The following is a 21,848-nucleotide window of genomic DNA, read 5'->3' on the forward strand; positions in this document are numbered from 1 at the left end:
GAAGAATTAAATTTTTTAAGCTTTATTTTTAAAGAAGTTTTAGATGACAGAAATGTTACATCAAAGATATAGGAGATTCCCATATACCCTATCCCACCCCCTCTCAAAATTTCCGCTATTAACAATCACTTTCATTAGTGTGGTACATTTGTTACAATCACTGAACAAATATTGAAGCATTGCTACTACCATGGTCTATATAGTTTACATTATGGTTTACACTTTGCATGGTATAATTTTAAAAATGTATCCATCATTGCAATATTATGCAGGACAATTTCAGTGCCCTAAAATGCCCTATGTCCCCCTAATCTTCATTCCCTCTCCCCTCAGAACCTTTGGTAACCATTATCTCTCTTCAATGTTGCAAGTTCTTCCATTACTAGAATAATAATAAGTTTACTTTGGTTCATGGTTGTATTCCCCCACTTATGTTTGTTCATTGCTCAATCTTGAAGATTTTGAGAGGGTGATGCCTGCTTTGCTTCCATTTGAGAGGGGTCTGAGAGCTTATGGGGCAAATGGAAGGAACTGTTTGACTCGCAGTTGTAGATACTCTTTGCTTTTTGGGGGCAAAGGGCATTGTCCATCATCCTTATTTTGTTAGTTGACCTGGGCGAGTCCAATGAACTGGTGAGGAGGTGTTGGCTGCAACTCTGCTGAGATTCAGGGCTCAATAGGCATATGAACAGATAAAGATTTAAGACCCTGGAACATATATTTTACAGGTCTAGTGATAATTATATGTTCAAATAAAAGGTGTAAACAATCATGTATAATTTTATTATATACTAAACTTTAAAAATCATAACAGACTCATTTATAGTTTTCCTATGCATGGCTCTTCTTTCCCTTTTATTTGAACCTATAAGTAACCCTGTACTTGTTAAATATATGTCCCAGAAACTTAAATCTTTGGTCCATTCATGCCCTGAATCTCAGCAGAGTTGCTACACCTACTCTCCAGTGCATTGGACTTATCCAGGACAACTAACAAGAAGATGATGATGGACAACGCCCATCCCAAGGAACAGAGAGTGTCTTCAACTGCAAACAAGGTGATTCCATCCATCTGTTCCATGGGATCTAAGCTCCCTCTTAATTAGAAGCAGAGTGGGCATCACCATCCCCAAATCCCCAAGATTGGAGAATGAACAATGGACTAAGACATTAATATTCTATTATAGACTTATTATTCTAGCAATGGAAGAACTTTTATCATTGATATAAAGCCAGTGGCCACCAGAGACTCTGAGAGGAGGCAAAGGGAATACTAGATGTAACATAGGGGCAATTTTGGGTCATTTGAATCCTGTAAGACATTGCAGTGACGATATTTTGTCATAACCTATAAAACTGTACAGGGCAGAGAGTAACTATAATGTAAACTGTAGTCCATGGTTAGCAGTGATGCTTCAGTGTGTTCTGCAATTGTAACAAATGTACTGCACTAATGAAAGATGTTATTAATGTGGGAAAGTATGCAAGGGGGAGGGTGTGGGACATACAGGAATCCCCTGTATTTTTATGTATAATAACATTTATGTATTCTAAAGCTTCTTTAAAAATAAAATTTAAAAATAATGAATAAAAATCACAAGAAAAGACTAATATGAAACAAAAGTAATTCATGTTATAATTTTAAAAATATATTCATGGGAGGTATATGTATGGAAATGGCCAGTTGAATTTTAAAAATGTGTGTCCCATGTAATGGAAAGGCCATGATTCATATTGGCTTGAATTGTTTTTCTCCAGAGATGAGTGAATTTCATAATTGTAATTTTGAACTGGCAAAGCATAACACTTCTACACAAAGGCAACAGAGGAAATCTCCACTAATCACAAGCAGAGACAGAGAGAACTGTGAGTCCTTTATTGCCTATGTCTTCTTCTCTCAGTATCCTGAGGTAAAGTTAGAAACTATTCAATGAAATCAGTGACATTCAGTTTATTTTGCTTCATCAGGAAAGCAGACATGAAAATAACTCCACTATTTTATTGGAATATATGATACAATTAGCAGAAACTATTGGACTACCAACAACCTTTTCATGTCATGAAAAAAAAATGATGTAGAAAAATGTCTTTATCCTAATAAAAACAAATGAGGAGAGTATATGTGGCTCAAGATGTTGAGTGGCTGCTTTCCCCTTGGAAGCTCCAAGGTTGTGTCCCTGGTGTCTCCTAAAAACAAAAACAAACAACAAACAAACAAATGAGAAAACCAACTCAGGGGAGCCAACTTGGCTCAGTGGTTGAGTACCAGCTTCCCACATATGAGGTCCCGGGTTCTATCTCCTGCCCCCAAACCAAAGACAAATGAGACAAGAGTTTATAAGGGATCTGTTGCTGCCTCCCTTCACCCCTCCTCCTAGCCTTTGTTATCTCCCTTTTCCAGCCGTTGCTATCCTTCCCGCCAGTCCCGTCCACTTAGCCAACTCATAATCTGCCCCCTTTCTTAATCACCGCCTACTTCATAGCTGCCTGCACAGTTCCGCCTATCCACTACCGCCCCGTAGTTTACCCGCCCCAATTCCTACCCCTCCCTTGACCCGACCTTATATAATCAAGTGTATTTCTGCAATAAATTAGACTAGCTCATTCTCACAGGCTGTCTCCGTGGTTTTTACCGCGCGTCCCCCACGCCTGGAGAACCTAGGCCTACGCGTTGGCCTAGGGGCTCACCGCCGAGCTGTGGAAGCCCGCCCGGTCCTCGTAGGTTGCTAACTTAGAGTAGCAGCCCACAGCAGGGGTTGCTAACTTTGAATAGCAACTCACAGGGATCACTGGAGCAAATACCTCTAAAGAAGAGAAAATAGAAGTAGAAAACAGAAGAGGAAGGAAAGAAAAATATCCTCTTGAGTTATGTTTTGAAAACTTTATAGGAGAGATGACTCAATTGCCATTTACAGATTATCAGATTAGTAAATTTTAAAATGTGAATAATATTCAGTGCTGAGGAAAGTGTGAGCAAACAGGCATTTACATTTACTCTTGGTACTGTGTAAATTGGCTGAACCTCTTTACTGAAATTTTCAATCATCACAAAAATTTCAAATGTACATGCCTTTGACTCATTGATTACCTTTGGAGACATTCTCCTAGAGAGGTAGTCAGAAATGTGCACAAAATAAAAAACAATTTAACTATCTATTAGAAAAAAATTAAAGGTCTGTCAATAATTAGATTTTAATCCCTCTGTCAATGGAGTACAATATAGCCAGCTGTTTTTTAAAAATGAGATAGTTTTATAAGTCATGATATGGAATGACCACTGGTACATTTTCTTACATGAAAAAAATTCATAGAATATTTTGTTTAGTTTCTTAAATGTGTGTTTTAAAATGGTGGCTGAGTGGAACTGATTGGCAATATTTGTTATTGTATCTGAACAGAAAAATAAAAATAACTGTGATTTATTTTAGGGCACTGGAGGATTTGTGAGGAAGGCTAGAACATTTTCATTTTTGTACTCTTATCTCTGAAAACATTTACCTATTTAAAAATTTACCTATTTGAGAAAAGTAATTAAAGCAGAAAATGTACTAATACTGACCCCCCCCCAAAGAAACACCCTACATTTTATCTTAAATAAAAGGTATCAATACAGAGGGTCAATAGCAGGTGAGTATAAGAGGGTATGGGAGGTTTCCTCTTGGAGCTATGAAAATGTTCTAAAACTGACGAGATGATGACAGTACAATTCTGTGGTGAAACTGAGAGCCACTGAGTATACAGTTAGGATGGTTTCTACAAGGCAGGGAACCGTGTAACACACTGACTCCCATGGTGGATGCTGGATGTGGTTAATGGTACCAATATGAGACTGTGCTCTCATAAAGTATAACAAATATGCAATACTAATACATAGCATTAATAATGGGGTGGCTTATGGGAAAATTACACCAAAGATAAACAAGGAACTATAGTTAGGAGTAATATTTTGATGATATTCTTTCAACATTTGAAACAAATGTTCCACAACAATGCAAGGTGTTGGTGGTGGGATGATGTATGTGAACCCTGTATGGCATGCATGATTGTTTTGTGAATTTGCAAAGTCTCTAATGAAAAAGAAAAAAGGTGCCTGAGCTTTGTACCTTTATATTATTTCTCTTTATTCTCTTTGACAATATCTCCATCTTTTCCTGGCCATTTTATTGCTGCAGCTATAGGGATCCTTTTCATTGTTATGGTAACCATATACAATACCATATTCATAAATTGTAAGTGATAAATTTATGGATTGCAGCATTTTTGATCTAGCAGTTGTAATGCATTACTTTGATTAACATTCAGATGCACAGAAATATAGCCTAGCATTATTGAACAAATGTCCTAATATTTTTGCCATTGGTCTCAACTTGCATGCTATTTTTTTTTTATTGACTTTGTAATAAAATTACATTAAAAATATATATGTGAGGTCCCATTCAACCCCACCCCCCCCACCCCCCTCTCCCCCCCCCCAACAACACTCGTTCCCATCATCATGACACATCCATTGGATTTGGTAAGTACATCTTTGGGCACCTCTGCACCTCATAGACAATGGTTCACATCATGGCCCATACTCTCCTCCATTCCATCCAGTGGGCCCTGTGAGGATTTACAATGTCCGGTGATTACCTCTGAAGCACCATCCAGGGCAGCTCCATGTCCCAAAGACGCCTCCACCTCTCATCTCTTCCTGCCTTTCCCCATACCCATCGTCCACCATGTCCACTTTTCCCAATCCAATGCCACCTCTTCTATGTGGACATTGGATTGGTTGTGTCCATTGCACCTCTATGTCAAGAGGAGGCTCAGATTCCACATGGATGCTGGATGCAATCCTCCCATTTTCAGTTGTAATCACTCTAGGCTCCATGGTGTGGTGGTTGTCCTTCTTCAACTCCATCTTAGCTGAGTGTGGTAAGTCCAATAGATCAGATTGTAGGTGCTGGAGTCTGTTGAGGCTCAGGACTTGGCTATCACATTGTCAGTCCAGAGATTCAAATCCCCTAAATATATCTTAAACCCCAACATTAACTGCACCTCCAGCACATTAGGCATGCTATTTTTTAACAAATAACATAAAGTTGGTAACATTATGAAAGTTTTTAATAATATGTGTATTTTAATAGCATTATTCAACAAAGGATCTCCTATTTCTTTTACAGGTAAGTAAATGTTTTCTTATTTTGCAGTACAGATATATATTTGGATGTAGATAGATATCCAATGGAGTTGATGAGGAAGTAATGAAATGATTAATTCTAGTCCATAATTTCCTGTCATTTATGTCTATAAGATATTCATAAATATATATATTTAGATAAAATAAGGGAATTCTCTTAAAAGTTAGAGGATACTTAGTTTTGATATGTCTATAAATTTGTAGAGATGTGTCATAGGGCAGGGCAGTAATGGTTTAATTATTTGGAATTTTACAGTTGGAATGGAAAATCTTTTAACTTGACTAAACAGAAAATGTTATATTATTTGGATATGTGAAGAATTAATATTATATTCTTCCTTTCTAGAATGCTACTTTGGTCCATGCCCTAAAAAGTGGATATGTTTTAGAAATAACTGCTACCAATTTTCTAATGAGAGCAAAAACTGGTACCAGAGTTGAGATTCTTGTATGTCACAAAATTCTAGTCTCCTGAAGATATAAAACAGAGTGGAGCAGGTTGATATTAGTTTTAACTCCTCTTCCTATATTTAACTCCTAACATATGAGGCAACTCACTGGAATATAATCCTATACACATATACACAAATGTACTTTCTCCCACAGTTACAAACTCAGTAAGTAATCTCAGGCAAGATATTGAAGTTATAGCTAATTAGATAAAGTCAGATTGAGTAAAACAGTTCTATCAATATGAGATTGAACAGAATATGTATTTAGTATACAATGCAATGAAATTTTTAACATTACTTTAATTAATTTATTAAATTAATCCAAAGGCAAAATCTGATTTATTCACAGTTTTACCATCAATAATCATCAATCCTACAGAATATGAGCATATGAATTGACATTAGAGTTTTAAGCAATGGATGCAAATTAATCATTATAATAAAGATTTTAAAGGTTGAGTGCTAGAAAACATAACAGTTATTTTACTTAAATAATGGCATTCCTATGGATATCAGTTTGGAAGGAGGGAGTATATATGAAATATGTATTTGAAAATATTATGTACATACCTCATGTGATCTTGTAAAATATCATTGGACTCCTGTAACATGCAGTCTCTTTATATTTAATTTTTTGTGTGTGATTTATATAATATCAAATAGGTAGTATGCATTACAGCCAGGAATAGGGCTTAGATATTATAATACCAAATCAATATCTTTATACATTTAAAATAAGAAAGTACAGAAATTATAGGTATTGTGTATGTGCTAAATGGGAATTATAGTAATTAGGAGAATGAATGCATTTTCCCTAAGTGTTGGAAGAAATGATGAAATGATTATGTCCTTGTGCTTGTCAAAATTCTGAGCATTAACATTATTGGTAATTTATTTGTGGTTTCCAACAGGATTTCTTCAAATTAATTAAGTCATATCGTTGGATGGGACTAGTGCAATTTCCAACAAATGGGTGCTGGCTGTGGGAAGATGACTCCATTCTCTTGCCCGACCAGTAAGTCTCTGGCGCAATAAGGTCTACATTTGTGGATTTGTTCCTAAGCTATCCCATAGGATCATTCAGCTATCACATTTTCCTTGCCCGACACCAAGACGTTCCTATATTCTAACTGACTGAGCAAAAAACTCTTTGGGCCTAAGTATAGGAAAGAGGGAATGGAGCAAAATAAACAACAATATTGTATAACTTTGAGTGCTTATTTGCTAAGTACTATGCAAGATATTATATCCACTTTCTTGATCAGGAAACCTAGGCAGACGGGTTAAGTATTTTATGAGTTATTTTATTTTAAGTTTTAACAGCTTTATTGAGATATAATAGACATATAATAAATTGTACATATTTAAAATGTGCAATTTGCTAAATTTGACGTAAGTATACACCCACAAAACCATCAATGTCATCATGATAATTAATATACCTATCACCTACAAACTTTCCTCTTGCCTTTTCTGAGATTCTTCTTGGTTGTCCCTCCCTGCCTACCTCTCCCTGTCTTCAGGCAACTGATTTGTTTTCTGTCATTATAAATTAGTTTGCAATTTATAGAATTTAACATGAATGAGGACAGACAGTACATCCTTATTTTTATATCTGGCTTCTTCCACTTGTTATAATTATTTGGAGATTCAGTCATCTTATAAAATGTATAAAGAGTTCATTTCTTTTATTTCTGGGAAGCATTCCATTTACAGATATAGCAAAATTTGTTTACATTTTCATCTTTTATGGATAATTGCATGGTTGGCATTTGCTGACTGTTACAAATCAAGCTGCTTGCTTTGAACATTTGCGATTAGGTCTTTGTTTGAACATATGCTTCCATTTTTCTTGTTTAATACCTAGGAGTAGAATGGCTACATTATATGCTAAGTTTAAGTTAAACTCCTAAGAAACTGCCACACTGTTACTTAAAGTCACTGTACCATTTTATGCTCCCATTATGCCAGATTTTTAAACAGTCATTATCATTTAAGAGATTTAAATAATCAGAAAAAATCTTCTGGGAGCTTCCATGACTGATGACTGCCGTGCAAGGAGGGTGGTGTGTTCTGACTACAGTGAGAAGGCACAGAAGCTTGTGTTTAAGATCCTCCCAGACCTTGCCCTATGCGTCTCTTCCTTTGACTTCTTCTTATGTGTATGCTTTTACTATAATAAAGCTATAATTGAGAAAGGCTCTAGAGAATTAGGGACCAGATGGAGAGACAATGTATGAAGAAGAGATGGGTTCCAATTGAGAGCCCCATTAAGACCCCAGAGCTGTGATGAAGCCCCAGGGAAGGCACCTGTTAAACCATCCCAGCCAACACTGTGAAGCAAAGAATGGGCACCTCCAATGAACCAGACAAAATTCCTGACTCACAGGATCATGAGAAATGCATTAGTTATATTTTTTAAATTTATGTATTTACTAACGATGTTAGCATTTCTGGTATACTTCATACCATTTATAGATCCATATTTCCATCTCGTATGGTATCGCTTCTGCCTTAAGGATTTCTTGTCATCTGGTTCTGCTAATGATTCATTATTTCAGCTTTGTATGCTGGAGAAGTCTTTATTTCAACTTAATTTTTAATATATATTTCAACTTAAATTTTGATAGCATAGACTTCTAGGTTGACAGGTTGGGTTTTCCTTTTTTCTTTCAATACCTTGAACACTTTTTCCTCATTTTCTTGCTTCTCTGAGAAGTCTGATGTTACCCTTATCTGTGTTCTGCTGATGTAACTTGTCTATTTCTCCTGTGACAGCTTTCATAATTTTTCTTTTTCACTGGATTTGAAAAAATCAGTTATAATTTGTCTTGGTTCAGTTTTCTTCATCTTTCTTGTACTAGCCTTTTGATTGAGGTTCTTGGACCTATGAATTTATAGTTTGAAGAAAATTATAAAATTTACTGCCATTATTTCTTCAAATATTTTATTTCCCCTTCCCTCTTTTTTCCTCCAGAGATTCCAATTATAGGTATATTAATTATAGGTATATTAAGCTCATTGAAATTGAAGCAGAGCTCACTAATTCTCTGTTCATTTTTCTTTTCTAGTTATGTTTCATTTTTGGATAATTTCTATCATCAAGAATTCAAGTTCACTAACATTTCTTTCTGCAATATCTAAACTTCCATCATTCTATCAAGTGTATATTTTTATCACAGATGTAGTTTTCATTACTATAAGTTCATTTGGCTAGACTTTTAAAATAATTAACTTGTGTTTCTTTAATTTTTGAATATGTAGAATGCATTAATTGTAACATGTTTAATGCCCTTTCTGATAATTCTAACACCTGTGCTAGTTCTGTGTCAGTTTTGATTGATTGGTTTACCTCCTCATTATGGTCATGCTCTTTTGATTTTTTGCTTTCCTGATAGTTTTTATTGAATTCCATACATCATGAATTTTACCTTCTTTGGTACTACATTTTTTAAATTTATTTTTATTTTTTACTTTATTTTAAAATAAGCTTTAGATTACATAAATGTTACATCAAAAACATAGGGGATTCCTATATACCCCACACCCATCCTCTTCCACACTTTCCCCCATTAAGGACGTCTTTAGTTTGATACATTTCTTATAATTGATGAGCACATATTGAAGCGCTGCTACTCACAGTGGTCTATAGTTTACATTATGGTGTACACTTTGCACCACACAATTTTATAGGTTTTCACAAAATATATAATGGTTGGTATCTGTCTTTGCAATGTCATGCAGAACAATTCTAATGCCCCAAAACTGTCCCATATCATACATATTCTCTCTCCCCCCACTCAGAACCTCTGGTGACCCCTGTCTTTATATCAACCTTAGAAGTTCTTCCATCACTAGAATAATAATAAGTTACTTTTGTCCATAGTTGCATTCCCCCCTTATGTTTATTCATTCCTCAATCTTGAGGATTTGGGGATGGTGGTGCTCACTCTGCTTCTGATTGAGAGGGGACTTACATCCCATGGGGCAGATGGATGGAACCATCTTGCTTGCAGTTATAGATACTCTCTGCTATTTTGGGGATGGATGTTGTCTATCATCATCCTTTTGTTAGCTGTCCTGTGTGAGTGCGATGAATTGGAGAATAGTGTTGGCTGCAATTCTGTTGAGATTCAGGGCTCAATTGGAATATGAACAGCCAGAAGATTTAAGTCTCTGGGACACACCTTTAAGAAGTATAGTACTAATTATAGGAAAATTATAAATGAGTCTGACTCTCATACATTGGGGGGATAGGTTATCATATAGTACAAGGGAAGGCCCACTGACACTACATATTACTTATTCCTAAAAAATATCTCTGTGCTTTTTTTCTGGGATGCTCCTAAGTGACTTGAAAACAGTTTGATCTGTTAGGGTTTCACTTTTAAATATTATTAAGCAGAATGTTCAGTCCAGGGTTAATTATTCCTCACTACTGAGGCAAGAACCCTTCTAAGTAATCTACCCAGTCTAGTGATTATGAAGTTTTACACTACAGCTGGAGAGAACAACCATGATTCCATAGCCTGTGTAAACGCCAGGTGCTGTACCCTCTAAACCTTTTGGATTTTTCTTTCTCCAGCCTTGCCTAGTTTCCTCACACGCACTGATGAGCACTTTGCTGAATTCTCACCTGGGACTTTCTGTATGTCTTCAGATGTTTTTCTCTGTTCAACTCTCATCTCTAATATTCTGTTCTAAGAAACCTAGCCACCTCTGTCTCTTTGGAACCTTAGGTATTCCATGTATTCAATTTCTACAGCATTCTCTTTTAACCACTTACCTATACAACCCAACTCTGCACATCAGGACTAAATAGCAATAATCTGGTAACAATAGAGTTTATAAAGGAAAACTTATTTTGGATTTGAATGCAAAAGTAGCTCTCCAAAATGGGCATTTCTGTCATTTGAAAAAGCTGACCTATTACCACACTATTCAGTAATTTCCTCATTCTAGCACAAGAGTCAAGAATAAAACCTGTGGTTTGTCACAGCCTTTTTCCCTTTTCCTTCAGTCTCTTAATATCACAAGCGACATTGTGACTGTTTTTATTTACATCAAGTATGCTTTAATTGTTTGAGTTTCTAATTCTTTAATAAATGATAAAATACAACATCATTATTAATATTAGATTAGTTAGGTACTACCTGTTAGGCTCTTTTAAGCTCTTTTGTATGCTTAAAGACAATAGATGGTCAGTATTACAGACTAAATTTATGGTGAAGGGACTGAGTTGTAGAGAGTATAATAATTCACATATGGCCATAAGATTAGTAATTGCAATAGGGATTCAGATATAGGTCTTTCTGACTGTAGAGCCAGAACTACTCAATGGTGTTTTCGTTTCCTGGTTGCTAAAGCAAATACCATGCAATGGGCTGGCTTAAACAATGGAATTTATTGGTGCAAGACTTGGAGGCTAGAAGAATTCAAAATCAAGGCATCATCAAGTCCATGTTTTCTTCCCAAACACTGGCATTTTGGGATTGTTTGCTGGGGATCCTTGGTCCTGTGCTCCTCTGTCACATGGCAATGTATATGGTGGCCTCTCCCTTTTCTTCTGGATTCAATTAACTTCTGCTCCTGGCTGCTCCCTCTGTGGCTTTTTTCTTTCTCTGTGACCTTCTCTCTAAGGTCCTGAGTAATAGAATAAATTCCCTCCTGGGGTGCACCTTATCTGAGGAGACTTCATGAAAAGGACCTATTTACAAGGATTCTCAGCCACAGGAATGGATTAAGGTTAATAACGTTTTTCTGGGTACCTCACTCCAAACCACCACAAAGCGTTTAAAAACGACTCTTACTTTTTCACTGACTTTATTGGCTTTCCCACTTTAATGTTTAACTTGCAGCAATCAAAACATTTCTCCCTTGTGTTCATTAGAACAGGAAATGCATACCTTCTCACTAATCATATATTTGGAATTTGGAGGCCACAGTATCTCCTAGAATTGTTCTGGGACGTCCTCATTTCTGCCTGGATTGAGGTTTCATTGTTGACACAAACAAAAATTTTATTCTTTTAAACATTAATATAATTTTGAATCATCGTCTCTCAATATTTTCCCCTATGTAACTGCAAAAGTTTCTTTTGAGAGCAAAGCAAATAGCACACTAAATTTCTGTTAATGTATGTAATATCTATTGAGTGTTACTCAAGTTCCAGCAACTAGACAGAGGTGCCTAATCGATCATGATTAAGAGATAATTAAAATATAACTCCTACAAGAGTTTCACACCCCAGTCAGAGATATAGAGATAAACAAATAGGCATAATCCAAGGTTATCAGTACTCTGGCAGGAGTGTGATTTGTGTGCTGTGAAGAAGGGATGCAGAAAGTGAAGAACCACATGAAGAAAGTGAGATTAAAAAAGATGAGAGTCTAATGTGCTTAGATTGTGACCCACTAAATAAGGTACTAAAAATCTCATATTTTTCTCCCTATAGAGTTCAGATGGTTCTATAGAACCTTTTTAAATACACATACCATCAGAATATGGTGCTTTCTATCTGTTCTGGCAGAAAACAAATCATTATTCATTGTCTTAATCATAACTCCAATTTACTCAAGATCCCAGAGTGAAATACAGATATAGAAATAGCTATCCCTATGTGGAATACCTATACATGCACACTCACACACATGCCTCAAATACATATATTGGAGGATTTACACATTTTTTATTTTCCTTATAAAGTAAAATTGCATATATATGAAGAAGATTGTTCATTTTTGCACAAAGCATGCCATTTGTTGTATTCTAAGTTGTATCCTGAATTCATTTCGAATCTATTTGTTCTACATAAGCATTTTAAAACTTTCATTTCAGTCACGTATATAGATGAAGAGAGTCTAGTCTTTCTGAACTTACCTATTGCTACAAAATTAATATAATATAAAATATTATGCAATTTAATACCTTTACTCCCTGACTTAGCAATATTTTGCTTACATATGAATTAAGAAGATCCAGGCATGATTCTAAAATACCTTTTATTTTTATCATTTAAGTACTATATTGCAGGTTAAATATATATTATTTCATTTTGACATTATTGCCTGAATAAAGTCATGAATATAATTTGTCATACTCTCTTATCTAGGCTAACGATGATTGAAATGCAAAATGACACCTGTGCTGTCTATGGCTCAAACTTTAAAGGCTATACCAAAAACTGTTTTACTCTAAACACATACATCTGCATGCAGAGGAATTTGTAAGATGCTTATGGTTTAGAAATTATAAAAGATACAGAAGACACAAAGCGATTCTCTGAATGTTGTCCATGAAGAAAAATATAAGATAATTTTTATAAATTATCTGCCCATACGTGTCATCTTCTAAAAAGAAATTTTGTAGGCAAAGACAGTAAACAATTAATAAACTTTTCTTCTATCAAAGTAGGATTGTTTTGTTTCATTTGTTTTTAATTTTAAGTAATGTGCATATTCATTTTTTAAATTTTCTAAATTTTAGAAGATACCGAGGGTTGATACAAATTTGAGGCTGTGATAATATTAAATATATACAGATATGAAACTTTTGCTTTCAGAAGTTTTACACCTCCAAAATTTGAAAATTCATAAACTTACAATGAGGGTTCATTGTATTGCATTTTCCATGTTCAAAATTTTCAAATAAAATTTGAAAAATCTACAAATATACCCTCAAAGTTTCAACATTCCAACAGCAATTTAAAGAAGCCAAAGCCATATTTTCCAGAAATTGAATTCTCTATGCAAAAATAATATGGCATTTTTTTACACAAAGAATAGAAACTAAAAAACAGAGTTTGGAGTGGTTATATAATGCTTACAGAAGAATTTACATTTGCGTTGAAATCTGTTGAATTGGTAGAAATTATCTAGACAAATTGTCAGGCAAATAGAATTTCTGGCAAATGGGACGGTACTTGCAAATGTGCAGAAGAGAAAAGACTGTGACTCCAAAGAAAGCTGGTTTGAGTGGAGCAGAATGATGGATTGGGTGAGGCACAAAACAAGTGATGGAGAGGGAGGTAGAGCTAAATTATAATGAGCTTTGTATGCTCTAGCAGTAATTTTGGATTTTATTCTAAATGCAGTTGAAAATCAGTGGGTTTTATATAATAAATAGAGGGTGAAGGTACAGAATGAACAGCTGATTAGGGGAGACTTGAAAAATTCCATGGAGAAAAGTATTTATTTTTTAATGTAGTCAGTCAAGGATAAAGGAATGTATTAGCCCAAACTACTTTTAAAATTATTTTGAAAAATAGTAATGTTTATTATCCAGAATTAACAAAACTTAACATTTAGTCAAATGTGCTTTAGGATTTTTTGTAAAATATTTAAATTATAGAAAGAATGCCAAAAAAGCACACAGAAAAATATTAACAAGCACGCAGAAAACTTTTGCCATATTTGCTTCTGTTTCTGGAACTATGGTGGGGAAGACAGCCTAAAATTCTTTCCACTGAAAATAACAAAAAAGTTTTAAAATATATTACAATTTATCAAAACATAGCTAAATTGAAAAGCGGGTATGAAATTGGTAAAAACTCAGAGTTAAATGAAAATGATAATCCCAAAAGAAAAGCAACCACTGAAACTAGCTTTCATTCTGAGGGTTTATATGAAACCTAAGGAACCTGAGTTCTGTTTTGATGGTTGTCATCTAGAGGCACTAGGAAAACAAAGGAAAGCCTAGGGACCAACTAACCTGCAGCGCTGGTAACTTATCTTTCTAAAACTGGATGTCCAAAGGCTGAAAATTCATATCAGAAATAACACATGCAGTCCACAGTACAGGAAGTAGTACGAACAATACTTACCAGCTTAAACCTTTGAAGAGCTAAACTGGAAAAGAAAAACACCCATCAAGCATTTGTAACCACAAATGAGCCCCTCGGTAAAGGTTGCAGCCCAAAGTCTAGCCAAAGTTAAACCAAAAGAATTGCATGCAAAATATATTTAAAATGGTTCTAGGTTAAGAGTCTATAGTAACCTATTAAAAATACGAATGCCTAATAAAGGAAAGCAACTTTTACTCTGTTCCCAAATTACTTTGACAAATACTTCCTAAGACTATGAACTCAAATTAAAAAAACAGAAAACACAAAAACGAACACCATGATTTAAAACCAGCAGAGATGCCCGGAGATGTACTCACCAGACGCAATGGATGTGACATGATGATGGGGGAAAGTGTTACTGTGGGGGGAGTGATGGGGTGGGGGTGGTGGGGGCAAATGGGGACCTCATTTTTTTTTAATGTAATATCTTTTTAAAAAATGAATAAATTGAGTAGAATGTGGGAAAAAAAAAAACCAGCAGAGACAAGAGACTTAAAAAGAAACAGATATTGTAATTTAAGGCACAAATTTCAAACCAATATGTGTTTAACCTAACAGAAGGAGAACAATGAACATATCAACAAGAACAAAAGAATATAAACTATAACAAGAACTCTGTAAATGAAAATATGATATTTTGTGTTAGAAACCCTGCTAAAGAAAATTGTAAAGAAAAGTTTGTGACTGAAAGAAAGATATCACAATGAAGTTCTGTGACATAAAAGGTCAAATAAATCAAATGTTAATTATGTGAGTAAATCTAAAGTAGTAATTACATAAAACAATAATAGCAATCTGTTGAATTTACAGAAAGGCTAAAATGCAGGACAATAATTAAATTAAGATACAAATCAATCACAAAATAAAATTATCAAACCATCTTTCGGTTTTGTGAAACACTTCTAAACATTGCTTGTCTTTGGAGAGCTGACACACTCTCCTTGTTTTGATATCATCTATATAATGACAAGGTTTTTCCCTGCTCGGACCTCTCTTCTGAACTTGAGTCCTAAATCCATTGCCTGTGTGTTTGTCATCACAACTTGGATATTGAAAACATTCATCACACACAACATACTCAAAACTGAAATCTTAATCTCTTTCCTACATTTCACCCTCACAGCCTTTCCTTTATAAATTAACCTCGAAGAATTTGTTAAAATTTCAGGGTTTTTTTTCCCTTACATGCTTTAATGTTTGCTTCCTTTTCTTCCTTTGTGAAAGGAGAACCTGCGTATGCATGCTTTCTCTTCTCTTTGGAAGTCAGTACACCTGGTTGCTTTTTGAATTCAGCTGATGATTGATAGATTATCTCACTTTTCCCCATTTTTAGGGTGCAAACCATGTTCTCTTGCAGCTTTCTACGTCTTCAGAGAAGCAGAATTCTGAATAAACACTTAGAAATGGATATAACAATATTTATTCATCTCTTTCTATAGATCTCCCTACTCCACCTTTTGCGGAAATTCATTGCAGGAATTTTCTGGATCATTTGCATGGTGCTTCTTTTGTCTGTTGGAATTTTAGTTACAAAGCATCAATCTCTATGTTAAAATAGAAATCTACCTTTATATTGCTCACATAGTGGAATCTGATTAAGATCATACATTGGTTAATCAGTCAATTTCTTGACCAGGTGTAATGTTCTGTATATAGAAGAGACAACTGCTTCTTTGTAGAAATAACTTCCAAAGAGGTGATAAATCCTTCTGTGAAGAGAAGGCACACATACGCAGGTTTTCTTTTTGCAAACCACAGGAAAATTTCTTCAAGGCCAAAGGCAGGCTATGCTGAGATTTTAAAATCCGTTGGAGCCATGGACCAATAGGGCCTTCATACCCACTTGCAAACCTTTATCAATGAGCGCTCATGGGAAAGATGCAGGGAGAGTAGGAGATTGAGAGACCCCCTTTCAGTGGCACAGGTCTACAAGCCCTGCCAAGGTTTCAAGGTCTGGTGGGCGGGAGAAACTTCCACGCTCTAGGCCCTGCCTGTTTAAAAGGTGGTGATTGACTGCCCTAGGGGGACAGAAGGAAAACCAGCCTGATGCCCTAGATGTCCTGATTCTGGGAATCACAAAGATAAGCTACTCCTCCTATTCCAGGAGAAAGTCAGCTGCTGCCTCCTAGGGAAAACTAGAAAGCCAGTCTGCTCCCACCCTGCCCTGACAATAGGCAAAAGCCATCTGTTTCTGGAAAAGGGGAAGAAACCAGCTCATGCTCAGGAACCGCAAGTTAGACAAAGCAGAGGATTTCAGGCTGGCAGAGATCGGAAACTCACACACAACATTCTACCAACAGAAGACAGAGTTTACATGCCTTGGGGAGGGGGTCAGGAAATCTACCTGCCTGTGTGATAGACTGGGCACTGAGTGAGACACATTTTCCAAAGATAGACCAGTGAAGATCAGACCAAGAGATGGGCCAGATGTTATAATTGCTAGAAGGGTAACAAAATCACTACGATTTATAGGCTAATTCATCTGGGGGGAAAGGTGAAAATCAGCTTGAACATATAGGGCGTTTCAGTAGAAAACTGATAATTATAAGAGTAAAACGGAAATGTTAAATGAAAACGTGATATGAGAGATGAAGAACTCACTGCATGGACTTGTCAGGAGCTCCACAGCAGGTTAAAGATTGTCACTAGTGATAGTATTGATGGCTTTATAATTTAGACCTTCAAAGCCTTTGTTCCATAAGTTGGCACTACATGTATTCTATTTCTTGAACTTCGTGCACCTGTATTTTGAATTTGTATTCTTCATGGTCTCCAATAATATATCTGAGTCCATTTTTCAGTGTGGAATCAATGAGAAGACAATGAACCCATTACTAGCCTGTATTCATCTGACTCAGTCCCATGTTGTTCACCCCACACATCAAGTTTGTGCAAAACATTTGCCCAGACATGGAAGAGACCACATTTATAAATGTGTGACTATTCCCTCCACTTGCCACCTCAATCCCAGCTGCAAGAGAATGCCCTTTACTCACATTGTTTCTTCATTTGGTCCTTGTTTTAGTTTCATTGGCTGTTCCAAGCAAAATACCATGAAATTGTTCCATTTAAACAATGGAAATTTATTTGCATATGGCTACAGACTGGGGAAATGTCCAAATCAAGGCATCATCAAGGCCATGCTTTCTTCCTGAAGATCGGCTGCTGGTGATCCTCTACTCCTCGCTTCATGGAAAGGCACAATGAGGTGTTTGCTCTTCTCTCCCTTCTTTTCTGAGTTTCATTGATATCAGCTTCTTGTTTCTATGTCTCTCTCTCTCATCATTCTGTTTATAAAGGAATCAAGTAATATGTTAAAATTCATCTCGATTGAGATTAATATGTTAAAATTGACTTAAGTAGCCTCATCAGAAGGTCCTGCTTGCCAAGGGTTTATACCCAAAGGAATGGATTAAATTTAAGAATATGTTTTGTTTTTTTTTAACAGGGGTATTCCACCTTGGTGAAATTTCTAGTTGTCCAGGAGTTTGGGGCATATCACGATATCCCTTCTTCTTCTTTTTTTTTTTTTTTTTTTACTTTTTTAAATTAAAGTTAGTAGAGCACAAGGAATTTTACATTAAAAAAAAAAAGAAACATGAGGTTCACATATAACCCACTCACCATCCCCCCACCACATCATTTTTGTAAATTGTATTTTTTGAAGATATATACATCACAAAAAAAATGTTACACTAAAAAATATAAGACGTTCCTGTATACCCCCCACCCCCCCACACCCCACTCCTCCCACACCAACAAACTCCCTCATCATTGCAGCACACTCTTTGCACTCAGTGAACACATTTTGGGGCACTGCTGCACTACACAAATAATAGTTTACCCTGTAGTTCTCACTTTCCCCCAGTACATTCAATGGGTTATTGCAGGATATATACAGTCCAGCATCTGACCCTGCAATATCATTAAGGACAATTCAAAATCCCATAATTGCCCTCACATCACATCTCTTCTACCCTCTCCCTGCCCTCAGCAACTACTGTAGCCACTTTCTCCATCTTAATGCTAAATTTTCTTCTATTACTCGTCATAATAGTTTTATAGTAGAATATCAGTAAGTCCACTCTTGTTCGTATTTTATTCCTCCATTCTGTGGACAGTGAGATGCTGATATCCCGTCCACCTCTAGATCAAGAGGGGGCTTAGATTCCACAGGGATGATGGAAGCAATTCATCTGCTTACAGTTGTAGGCACTCTTGATTCCCTGGTGTGGTGGTTGATCATCTTCACCTCCCTGTTAGCTGCCTAGGCAAGACCAATGAACCAGAGTAGGAATCACCACTCTGCTGAGGTTCAGGGCCCACCCAGCTGGCACATGGGCAGTCCAGAAATTCAAGTCTCCTGAGTATGGACAATCCCTAGTGCCAACCACAGGTTCAGTAAAAGTGACAGAAGAGGCATGTGTAGAAAAGTCACATCTGAGTCCAGCTCAGTCACACTCAGTAGCACAAATTCCAAAGTAGGGCCCTCTGACATGGCACAGAGCTCCAAATCCATCTGCCATGACTATATACCCTGTGGATCTCTGTAGCCTTCAGGAGAACCAGTGCCTAGGGTTGTATCTACTTTGGTTTTTTCTGGGGTCCTGCTGAGGTGTGTGTAAGCGTGACCCCCCTGATGAACTCCCGACTCTTTGGAAGACTCTTAGCCATATCAACTCATTTTTTGTTGCCATTTCCCGCTTTTATTCAAGGTTAAAGAGCAGTTTTTAACACTTGATCCAACATGTAGGCTGAGATATTCTGCTGGTGTGAACTGACCCTTTTATTCAAGGTCTCTTTCTAGTTGCTTCTCCAGTTAGTGAATGGTAGTAACCTCTCAGCGCTAGGGAGGCTCATCCTCAGGAGTCATGTCCCACGTTGTGGGGAAGGTAAAGCATTTACATACTGAGTTTGACTTAGAGAGTGGCCACATTTGAGCAACATGGAGGTTCTCAGGAGCTCTTAGGCACCCTACAGCTCTAGACCTAGTTCATATTTCAGGCACACAGTCTCCTAAGCATAGTCATCAGTATCAAGGGCTAATTCTTGGACCATCCTTCCTTGTTGATCTTTGCTGCTGCACTTGGGGGATTATAGTTGTTCCATTGGGGAATGTGACAGGGCTCCACTAGGTCAGAATTCAGCACCCTCTCAGTTGACGTTTGTAACTGTAACTACTATAAAAATACCCAACATATATCTTAACATATTTATGTTCCCTATATACGTGCCCTGGAGAACTTCCCCCCACCCCTGTGCCCCCCATCAATAACACCCCACACCAGAGTTCCTCCCCTGACATAGTTGAACCTCTCTGTGGTCCAAAATTTCTTCAAGAATGAATCCTAACATACTGCCAAATTCAATTAATAGGAAATTGAAATACAGTGATGGGTTTAAAGTTTAGAAATGGAATACATAGTAATTTAGAAATACTAACATAAAGTAAAAATAAATTGGTGTATTAATAAAATGAAAGATATTATAAAGCTTTGTTTCTAACATTTTGCCTTTCATCACTGTAATAGGTTTTGCCCTGTATATACAGTGGAAGGAACTTTCATTTCTTCCTTAGTGCCTACATCCTTTCTTTTTTTTTTTTTCTAATTTTTAATTTTGTCTTCAAAAAAGTTTTAGATCACAGTAACTCACATACACAATATAGGGGACTCCTAGATATCCAATATCAAACCCTTTTCTCCTTTCCCGAGCAATGATCTCTTTACATGTTCATGTTATATTTGCTTCAGCTGATGTACAAATTTTGAAACATAGCTATCAAACTTGGTTCCATTTTGGTTAACATTATTGTTTATATTTTAGACTATACAAATTTCTAAATTTTTAGTTTCCTTATGTTTTTCATTATAGTTTATATTTTAGTTTATAGACTTTTACACACTTTAGATGTAAGTTGACATGTCCATCATTGCATGATTTTGTGGAGCACGTCCATTGCCACCCAGTTCCCTGCTTCCATCCATGTTATACCTCTCTCCCCCTCCCCTCAAGGGCACACAATGACACTCAATCTTCACTACTTGAGGAACCAGATATACAATACTGCAACAATGCTGAGGGCTTGATATACTAGACTGCCCTAACTAATTGGGAGCCAGTGATCCTTTTGAGAGACACAATTCCCTCTCTTTGGGAAAATCAGGTCTCCCCAAGATGTGGGTACACCTGCACACTCATTGTATGGGTCTCCACCCAATGATAACACCCTATGACAAAATGTGCACTCACATACTCCCTAGAAGCTTGCCCGTGTACCAGATGCCTCCCCCCCCTTAAGCACCTTAAACATGTGATCCTTCCCTATTATATTTACTAAAGAGTTTTCTCAACAGTGTAGTTTCAAACATATACCTAACATTCTACAGTTACCCCAGCTCTCCCCCCAATTCCTTGGATCATCTGACCCATCCTCCCAGCCCTAGCCCCACTCAAGCCCACAAAGCCCCACCCAAAGTTATCCCGATGCTCCCATGTTATCCCTTTCCTATACAAATACTTACCTCCAGCTTGTCATAGACTTCACCCATGTAGGCGTCAGCTTGCAACCTTCCTCACCCTTCCAGATTCCTTTAAGCCTATCTTCCAGTCTTTAGCTCTCTGAGACAGCTCTGTTTGTTTGTTTCATATCAGAGAGGTCATGTAGTATTTGTACTTCAATGCCTGGCTTGCTTCACTCAACATAAGGTCCTCAAGATTCATCCATGTTATCACATGTGTTTGTACTGTATTCCTTCTTATAGCTGAGTAATATTCCACTGCATGTATATACCACGTTTTATTTATCCATTCATATGTTGATGGGCATTTGGTTTGATTCCAACTTTGGCAATAGTGATGCTGCTGCTATGAACATTGGTGTACATATATCAGTTTGTGTCCTTATTTTCAGATCTTCTGGGAGTATACCAGCAGTGGAATTGCTGGGTCATATGGCAAATCTATAGCTAACTTTTTGAGAAACTGCCAAACAGTTCTCCAGAATGGCTGGGTTCTTTTGCATTCCCACCAGCAGAGAATGAGTGTTCCCATTCCTCCACATCCTCTCCAGCACTTGTAGTCTTCTGATTTTTGATAGCTGCCAGTCTTATGGGAGTAAGATGGTATCTCATTGTACTTTTGATTTGCATTTCGCTAATAGCTAGAGATTTGGGGCATTTTTTCATGTGCTTTTTAGACATTTGTATTTCTTCTTTGGAGAAGCATCTGTTCAAATCTTTTTCCCATTTTTTAAATGGGTTGTTTGTCTTTTTATTTTCAAGATATAGGAGTTCTTTATATATGCAGGATACAAGTCTCCAATCAGATATATGGTTATCACATATTTTCTCCCATTGTGTAGGCACTCTTT

The 21,848-nt window shown here is 36.5% G+C and overlaps 1 pseudogene; it reads left to right on the top strand.

Moving 5' to 3' along the window:
• The first annotated feature begins 1,760 nt into the window (after window positions 1–1,760).
• Window positions 1,761–12,863, top strand: LOC101432893 (NKG2-D type II integral membrane protein-like; annotated as a pseudogene).
• Window positions 12,864–21,848: the final 8,985 nt, after the last annotated feature.

Source organism: Dasypus novemcinctus, chromosome 20 (genome assembly GCF_030445035.2).
Source record: "Dasypus novemcinctus isolate mDasNov1 chromosome 20, mDasNov1.1.hap2, whole genome shotgun sequence".
Classification (NCBI taxonomy): domain Eukaryota; kingdom Metazoa; phylum Chordata; class Mammalia; order Cingulata; family Dasypodidae; genus Dasypus; species Dasypus novemcinctus.